At 46.1% G+C, this 9,277-nt stretch overlaps 1 pseudogene; it reads left to right on the top strand.

Moving 5' to 3' along the window:
* The first annotated feature begins 2,377 nt into the window (after positions 1–2,377).
* Positions 2,378–3,024, top strand: LOC127678109 (high mobility group protein B1-like; annotated as a pseudogene).
* The last annotated feature ends 6,253 nt before the right edge of the window (positions 3,025–9,277 follow it).

Raw genomic sequence — 9,277 nt, 5'->3', positions numbered from 1 at the left:
GTGGCTGGAGTTCCTGGTCCACATGTGATGTTGATAGTGACATATTTGTTGAGAGCGCTGAAGAGAGAATGGGTGATGACACCCCTTATTCAAACCCTTTATATAGATTTCATCACAGACAGCTAAGCTCACTGGCCCAAGCTGGTAAATGGAAACTTCTGAGCATAGTAAAAGAGTTCTCTATGCTTCCCAGGGCAAGCCAGTCCAGCCTCTGTCTTGGGGCTAGATGTGCCCCGATATCCTGGGACACCAAGACTTGCCCAAGGCTGGTTAGGCTGTCCTCTTTGCAGGCACACAATATGATTGCATTTTCTAACTTCCTTTGTTGTGGGTTTCTTTAAAGACTTAAGGAAATATAAAAGGATGCACTTTATCTTAGTGTTGTAGAACATATGGACCCATGACCTTTGAACCAAGATTGAGTGTTACCAGCCCCATATTGGACCAAACAAGGTAGACAAATCAAGAAAGGTGTTGATCCCCAATACTACTGCATGGGGTGCCAGGCTAGGTTCATCACACGAAAGCTGTGCAGTTTGGATAATGAGGCCAACAGTGACAATGACAAACAGATACCCAAGAGAATGCATGGCTTTCAGAGCAGAGATCAGGAAAAGGTGGGTAAAGGCTCAGCACTAGCAGCTCTGCACAGACTGAGCACAAAGGCAGGGCATCTCAGCAAGAGTTCGGATCAGCTCCCTGAAGAAGTCCTAGCTTCCCTCCACTTCTCTCTGGAAGTTCAGCAACGTTTCTACAGAATATTTGCCATGAGGCTTCATTCACCCGGCCCTGTCAGAGCCAGGAATGATTAACCGCTATCCTTTCCTATCTCCTCATGAGGATGGTCCTGGAATTCCTTAGTTCAGGTTGACCCACAGTTCACAAGGACCCTTTTGATACCAAGGAATCGGATTCCCTTTTGAGGAGGAGGGAATTCCTTCTTCTCATTAATTAAACAACTTAAGACAACTCAAACAGAAGCTTGAAGACAATGCTATGAGAGGTTAAAAGAAAAACTTCCAGGGAAGGCAAATCTGAAAATCTCGACAGCTCTCTGGAGAAGGAGAAATGAGAGGAGAAGGAAAGAGTCGTACCATTCAAACTCTCACACACGTGCTAATCGAGAGGCCACATGGCGGGAAGGGAGAGGCGAGAGGAAAAGTAAGGAAGCCTGGCATGTTGGGAGAACCAACGTGTGAGGAGAACATGCCTAGAAAGGAGACGGAAGGAGAAAGGGGCGGGCAGACTCACAAAGCTGTGTGACCATGGCCTGCTAAGCTGTGGTGCTGGGTAGGGATTCCAGGAGGGAAAACTAGGGTATCAGTGAAGGAGTAATTCTTCTGCCTAACTCTTAAGCGTGGCTTAGTTAGGGTGAACCTGTCTTGCTGGCAGGGGTTGCGGGGTCAGGGGTGAGGAGGGGCCTGTTAACCACATAACTGACCAGCTCAGCAATAGTGTTCAGTCTCCACCCAGGCCAGAGACTCTTCATCTCTTGTCCAGAAGGATGGGTTTTCTACTCTAACACTTGAGAGAGAGAGAGGGAGAGAGAGAGAGAGAGAGAGAGAGAGAGAGAGAGAGAGAGAGAGAGAGAGAGAGAGAGAGAGAGAGAGAGAAGGAGCAAGCTCCTCAGTCTTCATCATTTCCACTTGAACAGGGTCTCTTGGTCACCCTGAGTGTGCCTGGGCCAGGGGCTTCCAGGAACGCCCATCTCTCCCCTCCATCTTGTCACAGGACCAACTGGGATTCCCAACACATGGACAGCATTGTCCACCTTTCCATGGGTCCTGGAGGTCCAAAATCAAGTCCTTACACTCACAAGGCAGGCGCTTTACCCAGCCCCCAGCCCCCAGCCCCCAGCCCACCCTGTACATTTTCATGGCTCACTACACCGCCTTCACGACTCTTTCCACCATGTTCCGTGACTGATACCCTCCCATGCTGGCCAAACCCCTGAAGTTCAGGGAAGCTCTGTAACTTGTCCAAAGTCATTCTGTTATTGCTAATGAGACCTGAACCCAGAGGGTGTGACTGCAGAGAGCGTGTGTGCCCGCTCTTCCATCAGGCATGTCCGAGAGGTAACGAATACATGACAAGAGGCGTGTGAGGGGAGACGCGGGCAGGGGATTCCCTTGTGTATGGGCTTGGAGAAGCATTCTACACTAAAACAAGTATCCTGTGTCATGGAATGACCATTTTTATTAAAACTTACGTACAGAGTAACTAATGTTACAGAGAGGAGAGAGTGAGGAGGCCGCATCTGGCTCCCGCGCTCTCACAGCCTTTGCAGTCCATTGAGCTCCACAGAGAGCGCCGGGGCAAGCGAGAGGCAGACAGGCACTGGGCAACTCTGTTCCTTGAGGAGGAAAATCAACTAAACATGGGCAGAGGAGATCCTGAGAAGCTGAGAGGCAAAATGTCCTCATATGCGTTCTTTGTGCAAACCTGCCGGAACACAAGAAGAAGCACCCAGATGCTTCTGTCAGTTTCTCAGAGTTCTCCAAGAAGTGCTCAGAGAGGTGGAAAACCATGTCTGCTAAAGAAAAGGGGAAACTTGAAGATATGGCAAAGGCTGACAAGGCTCATTATGAAAGAGAAATGAAACCCTACATCCCCCCAAAGGGGAGAACAAAAAGAAATTCAAGGACCCCAGTGCACCCAAGAGGCCTCCTTCGGAATTTCTTCTTGTTCTGTTCTGGGTACCACCCCAAAATCAAAGGCAAGCAGCCTGGCTCATCCATTGGTGATGGTGCAAAGAAACTAGGAGAGATGTGGAACAAGGCTGCAGGGGGTGACAAGCAGCCCTGTGAGAAGGCTATCGGACCGAAGGAGAAGTATGAGAAGGAGATTGCTGCCTACAGAGCTAAAGGAAACCTGATGCAGCAAAAAAGGGGTGGCCAAGGCTGAAAAGAGAAAGAAAAAGAAGAAGATGAGGAGGATGAAGAGGATAAGGAAGTGGAGGAAGAAGAGGAAGACAAAGATGATGAAGATGATGATGATGATGATGAAGATGATGATGATGAATAAGTTGGTTCTAGTGCAGTTTTTTTCTTGTCTATAAAGCATTTAACCCCCCTGTATACAACTCACTCCTTTTAGACTAAAAAAAAAATTGAAAGGCTGTGTAAGATTTGTTTTTTAAACTGTAGGTGTCTTTTTTGGTATACTTAACACACTGGCAAATGTGTCTTTAGCTAGCCCTGCCCTGGTGGTATTTTCAATATACGCTAATCTTGCCTGGTACAGGCTGGGGGTTATAAATTGGCATGGAAATTTAAGGCAGATTTTTGATGGTACACAGCACAAATTGGTTATATATGGGGACAGTAGTTTGGCTTTTGGCTTTTGGTTTTCTTTTGTTTGTTTTTTTCATCTTCCATTGTCTCTGAAGCAGCTTATGCTAAGATAATTGTTGTTCTGTTAACTGAATATCACTCTGCAACTGCAAAAAAAAATTGTGGCTGTTTTGTTGTCATTCTGAATGCTTCTAAGTAAATACAATTTTTATTAAAAACAAACAAACAAACAAACAAACAAACTTACGTACAGAGTCAGCAAGCTGTCTCAGGAATTAGGACACTTGCTGCAAAGCCCGATGATGGCCTTGAGTTTGATCTCTGAAACCAGCATGGTGGAGGAAACTAACCCACTCCTCTCCTGCAGATGTCTTTTGACCTTCACGTCAAGCATACTCCAAGGCTGGAGACGTAGCTCAATGAGGAAATACTTACCTAGTATGCACAAGGCCCTGAGTTATAGCACCAGCATCCCCAAATAAAATGAGATATTCAATATTCCTTCTCCTTGCTGAAATAAGGGCTGGAGAGGGACTAGAATGCAGATGCATGAGTGGCTGGGCCACTGGTCCTCCTCTTCCTTCCTTGGTGCACACATGTATTTCCTGTGCACACAGCCCTGTCCAGGGGCTCTCAGGGCCCTGTTCTGGGATCTAGCCCAGTGATGTGGATTGACAGTGTGGAAGGCAAGCTCATCCAGGCCTCCTGGTACCTGCCTAATCTCTGCTATGATGTAGCCTTTGCCCTAGCATTCAGCAGTGACAAGGAAAGAATGTGCTTTGTCTTTCTTCCCAGGCTCTACCTGGGTGTGGTGGCCTCCACTGTCACTAGAAGGCTTCTGTAAATAAAGCCTGCTTAATCTCCTTAGCCTGGGGACTGTGTCAACAGACAGGAAGGCAGCTCGTGCCTTAGATTCCCCACATTGTTGGAGGCGCTGGGTGAGCCCCATCACATCCTTTTGGCAGAAAGGCCTGCAATGGCTTGTCCATGCATCTGGGCATGCTCAGTGAGGCTGTTTCACCACACAGAGGGGCTTGAGCAAATACCTCGAATGCCAGGCAACCGGGTAGCTTCCAGGCTGCTACATCGTATTTCCTTCCACCTGGCAGTTCCCCGGGGCTCCCAAAGGAAGTCCCATGTGGCTTACACACAATGGGACACACACAATATGGCTTACAGCCACAGCTGTGTATGGGGGGGGGGGTAGAGTGTCTAAGCTTGCACAACTAGCAGATAACTCTAAGAAAAACAACACAGCATAGCAGACATGCTCAGGCTCTTGCAGGGACCCCAAGGAAAGAGGGAATCTGGGGTGTTATGCTTAGCAGCACCATGAAAACCAAACACAGAAACAAACGAGCCAGCAAAACATCAATCACCTTGCTTCCATTTATTTCCCAGCCTTTGTCACCCTTTAGGTTCTCCTCCTTTCTAGATGTTTCTGTAGCTTAGATGGCATCCCGCTTTGCTTTTATTGCTGGGATAAACACCTTGACTAAAAGCAACTTGGGGAGGGAAGGGTTCATTTCAGCTTACAGTTTATAGTCAGCAGAAGGGAAGGCAGGAACTCAAGCAGGAACCGGAAGGCAGGAATGGATGCAGACTCCACAGAGTGATGCTGCTTACTGGCTTGATCCCTATGGGGTGGTCAGCTTGCTCTCTTAGACACCCCAAGACTTCCTGCCCATGGATGGCAAGACCCACAGTGGTCTGTGAACCCATATTAATTATTAATCAAGAAAACGCCCCCACAGACTTGCCTACAGGCCAATCTGATGGAGGCATTTTCTCAGTTGATGTGCCTCTTCCTTGACACATTGTACCAGTGGGAGGAAAAAACCCTAAGAAGACAGAGGGCATCTGCCAAATCCTGTCTGATATGCTTAGCTCTTGTGAGGTGACTCTGCTTGGTAGGTGAAGATTAGCGTCTCTGAGACACTAGCAACATGAAGTATCAGGGCTGCTGCTGAGTTGATGGTCTTCTGTGTATCAGCACTGTGCTACACACAGACCTCAAGGTGTGTTGATATACTGTTACTCCCATATTCTCTACTGTCACTTCAGGCTGTTAAAGGACTTGCCATGGGTGCTACCTAAGTAGGAAAAATCCCCAAAATAACAAAACAACAAAAAAAAAACCCAAAAAACAAAAAACAAAAACCCTCTCCACATAGCTATAAAATGACATCTTACAGACCCCCTCAAAGCCTGCACCTGCTTTGTCTGTGCCAAACCAACTTCTTTCTATGTCCCTATAATATTAACAAAGAGCTGCCCATGGTGTCACAGTGCCCAGGGCTACCTTGAAGAGAATGCCTGTCATACTGAACTGAAAGGTGTTTCCTTTCACTAACGTAGGACCAAAACACTCACAACTACATCCCAGAAAACTTCAGAATGTAATGTCACCATGATACCAGTCCTTCTCAGTCTTTATAATTTAATGTGGGTGCATTGGCCTTTTTGTAATTCACCTTATGTCTGCTTTGCACATAAGCCAACTAGCCTGTGCATCTCATATAGCTATCCCATAATAAGGCCTTGAAAAGAAGCTCACCCTGAAGTGCATTGACAAGTACTCTGCTGCCACGGAGTAGCAGCTGTGGCCCTACTATGTCTCTTCATTCTGCGGTTTGGCTAGGCTGGGCTTTGAGTGTAGACTGGCTTCTGGTCTGCCCCTGATTTATCTTATCTTCCTTGGGCCAGGAGCTACCCAGAGTAAATTCATCTCAGGTTCAGTGACAGAGCGCAAGACCCACCTGATAAGCACACTGAGGACTCTGTTCTCAGTGTGTGCTCTAATGCATCGCTGTTCAAAGAGAGCCAGGAGGCCAAGTTCAAAGCCCAGGACTGAAATGCAAATCCTGACCGCCTGCTACCCCCAGAAGACTGAAGAGCACGCACCTGCAATCTATCCACCACCACGGAAGATTGAAAAAGAGATTCCCTGACTACTCCTAAGATGATCAAAATAAGCTGCCAGTTAACTCCAAAGATGCCATGTTACAATGTTCTTTACAAATCCTCGAAAATTACTCTAATTTCGGATGAAAATAAATATATGCTGCACTTTATCTTAAGATGGGGTCTCATAATAGCCCAGGCTATCCTTCAACTTACAGTCTTGATAAGGATGATCTTGAACTTATGATCTTTCTATCCCAAGTGCTAGGATTTCACATAAGTGCCACCATGCTTGGCTTTATGTGGTGCTAACGATGGATTCCAGGGTTTGTGTGTGCTGGACAATGTTATAGACTATTTTCAAAGGTTAGGACAGAGACAGCAAGCACCAGACAATAACAAAAAGGTGAATTTCTCCATCTCCAAAGATAGAGTGATTAAATAGAAAATGGAGGGTTGGAGGTGAGTTTCCTGTAGCCCAGGCTGGCCTTAAACTCATTCTGTGGGGGAGGTTAGCCCTGAACTTCTGATCCTGTTGCTTTTATTTCCCAAGTGCTAGGATTACTGGATGTAAACCATCCCCAGTTGAAAACCAGTTTGTAGAATGCCCAATGAACTGGTGAGTTTTACTGGTCTTGCTTGTAGTACTGTGGGTGAGGGATTACTACTGGAGAAGACATGACTCAGAGATGACTGTAGCACTAAAGCCCATCCCAGTGTGAGTGACAGCTCACAAAACCCGAGACTTCCATGCAGGGTTGTCCGTGCAGGCTAGACTTGTCTAAGCCTCTTTCAGGCATCTCAGCTGGTCAGAACGTGTGCTCTCAGCAGTCCTTATTATTGTATAACCTTGGGAAGGGAAGAGGCCTCTGCATTTGCTCAGTTTCAGGGACTTACTGGGACTTCTTAGATGTCTACTTTCTGAGTCTCAAGGAGTTTCCCTTCAGGATGGAACATTTCACCTTCCTTTAGGATTTCCTGAATTTTAACCAGCTTCTCAAAGAAAATTGTCCCTTAGCAAAACTGGGGGGCAGGGGACTACCACTTTTGAGTCCTCCCAAAGCCATGTGTTGAGGTTCCAGACACCAAACTGAGAGCATTTGGAGATGGGCCTTTACGAAGTAACTAGGATTAGATGAGGCCATGAGGATGGAGCTCTCCTATCAGGATTTATGCTCTTGTAGTATCAGACATATAGAAAGCAGAACATATCAGTGCCATCTTGCAATCGTGTAATCCCAGACTCAGGAGGCTGCAGCAGGAGGGTACTTGTACTGGAGGGCAGTCTGATGTAGTTTGTAAGACGTTGTCTCACAAGAACCCCTCTCCCAAGGCAATTTGGCTAATAAGCAACCTAAGGAAACAGCCCACATCAGAACCAAATCCTGATGCTACCTTGACCTTGGACTCCCAACCTTCAGATCTGTGAGAAAGAAGTCTCTGTTGCATAATCTGTTCAACTGATTGGTATTAGGGTTTTGATGGGTTATGGTTTTGATGGGTGTTATTGTATTGTCCCCTAAAGGCCATTACATATACATCATATGCATATACATATATACATATGTATATATGTTTATATTCAAGATGTATATATATTGCATACATACATACATATACATAGTAGGTACATTTATTATACACCCCTACTCTTTCAAATGTTAGACATTTTGTATGCATTTTTAAAGTAAATAGTATTATACAAGAAATACAAAAATTTGGGGAGGGGGGAGAAATTTAAAAATCCGAACTTAGGCAAGATACCTCGTTTACTAAGCACACTTACAGTGACACCTGAGAGTGTGAGTTTGATTTCCAGAACCCAGGTTTGAAAAGAAATTTCAAGGTCTGGTAATGCAATCTATAACTCCAGCACTCTTATAGGACCTGCCACATAAAGACAAAAGACTCTCGTGGAAGCTCGTGGACCAGCTAGCTTGGAATAGCCACTCAGCAGAAACTACAGGGAAGACCCTGCCTCAACAAAGTCGAAGAGAACCAGCTTCTAGAAGCCGTCTCTGATCTCCACACACATGCCCTAGCCCAAGCACGTGCCCATAAACACATGCAAACAATGATAGCAATAACACCTTTTTTTAAAAAATTGAACTTTATTGAGTTTGCTGGTATAAAACAGAACAGAAAGAATCACTATGGGACAAGGACAATTGTCACATTAAATGAGAAAATTGGAAAAGCATGAGCCACCAGTGTCTAGCTAAGGGCACAGGAAGGGATTTCCAGGCAGAGGAAAGAAAGGACACAGGGATTTCAATGGAAGGAGCAGACCTCACAGTTACCCAGGGTGGGAGGATCAAAGAAGATAGGTCCCTGGGCTGGGGGGGGGGTGGGTTCACTGCACCAGGAGTCATCTGGGAGAAATGTCGCACTACCCAGGGACCACCAAAGGCAATTATTAGCTCCTGCTCATGTCTGCCCTCACACAGTGTGAGAATCTGTGGAGCAAATCTTAGGCAGAAAAGCACCAAGATCCTGGCATAGCTAGGTGTTTCTTATTCTCTGAGGTTCCTGGATGCTTTGGTAGGCCTGCTGCTCTGTCTACCTGTCCCTTCCTTTCAGACAACAGGTAGCAGAGAGTTGGTGGTCTTGCCAATATGTGTAAGCTGCAGTTTCCAGTTTGTCAGTAACGAAAAACCACAGTTTTGTTCCTTTGCCTTTGTCCTATGATGGATCAGAATCAAGGTGGAAAAGAGGGATGTCCTTCCCTGGGCTATCTCGGACACCACAATGACACTCCCTCTCTTCCCTAATGAGCTCTGACCTCTGTGGCTCCCAGCATTGACTTGATCACATGATTACGATGCCATTGCTTCCTCTTGAACGCCTATCCTTGGCTTTTGGTCCTTGTGGAATGGTCTGACCTTTACTCTTCCACTCGCTTGTTTAATGAGTGAAGCAGAGAAAGCTCATTTTTGCATTGAGCTTACAGTCCAGTGGGCATCAACAACAAGGCACAAAAAACAACCAAGGTCAGATACATACAGTGTGAGATGCTGTGTGCAGAGCATCTTTGGACACCTTCAGACGCAGTGGTCAGGGGATATCGTTTACAGGGAAAT

Source organism: Apodemus sylvaticus, chromosome 2 (genome assembly GCF_947179515.1).
Source record: "Apodemus sylvaticus chromosome 2, mApoSyl1.1, whole genome shotgun sequence".
NCBI classification, from domain to species: Eukaryota; Metazoa; Chordata; class Mammalia; order Rodentia; family Muridae; genus Apodemus; species Apodemus sylvaticus.
This window is presented reverse-complemented; position numbering and strand designations above follow the sequence as displayed.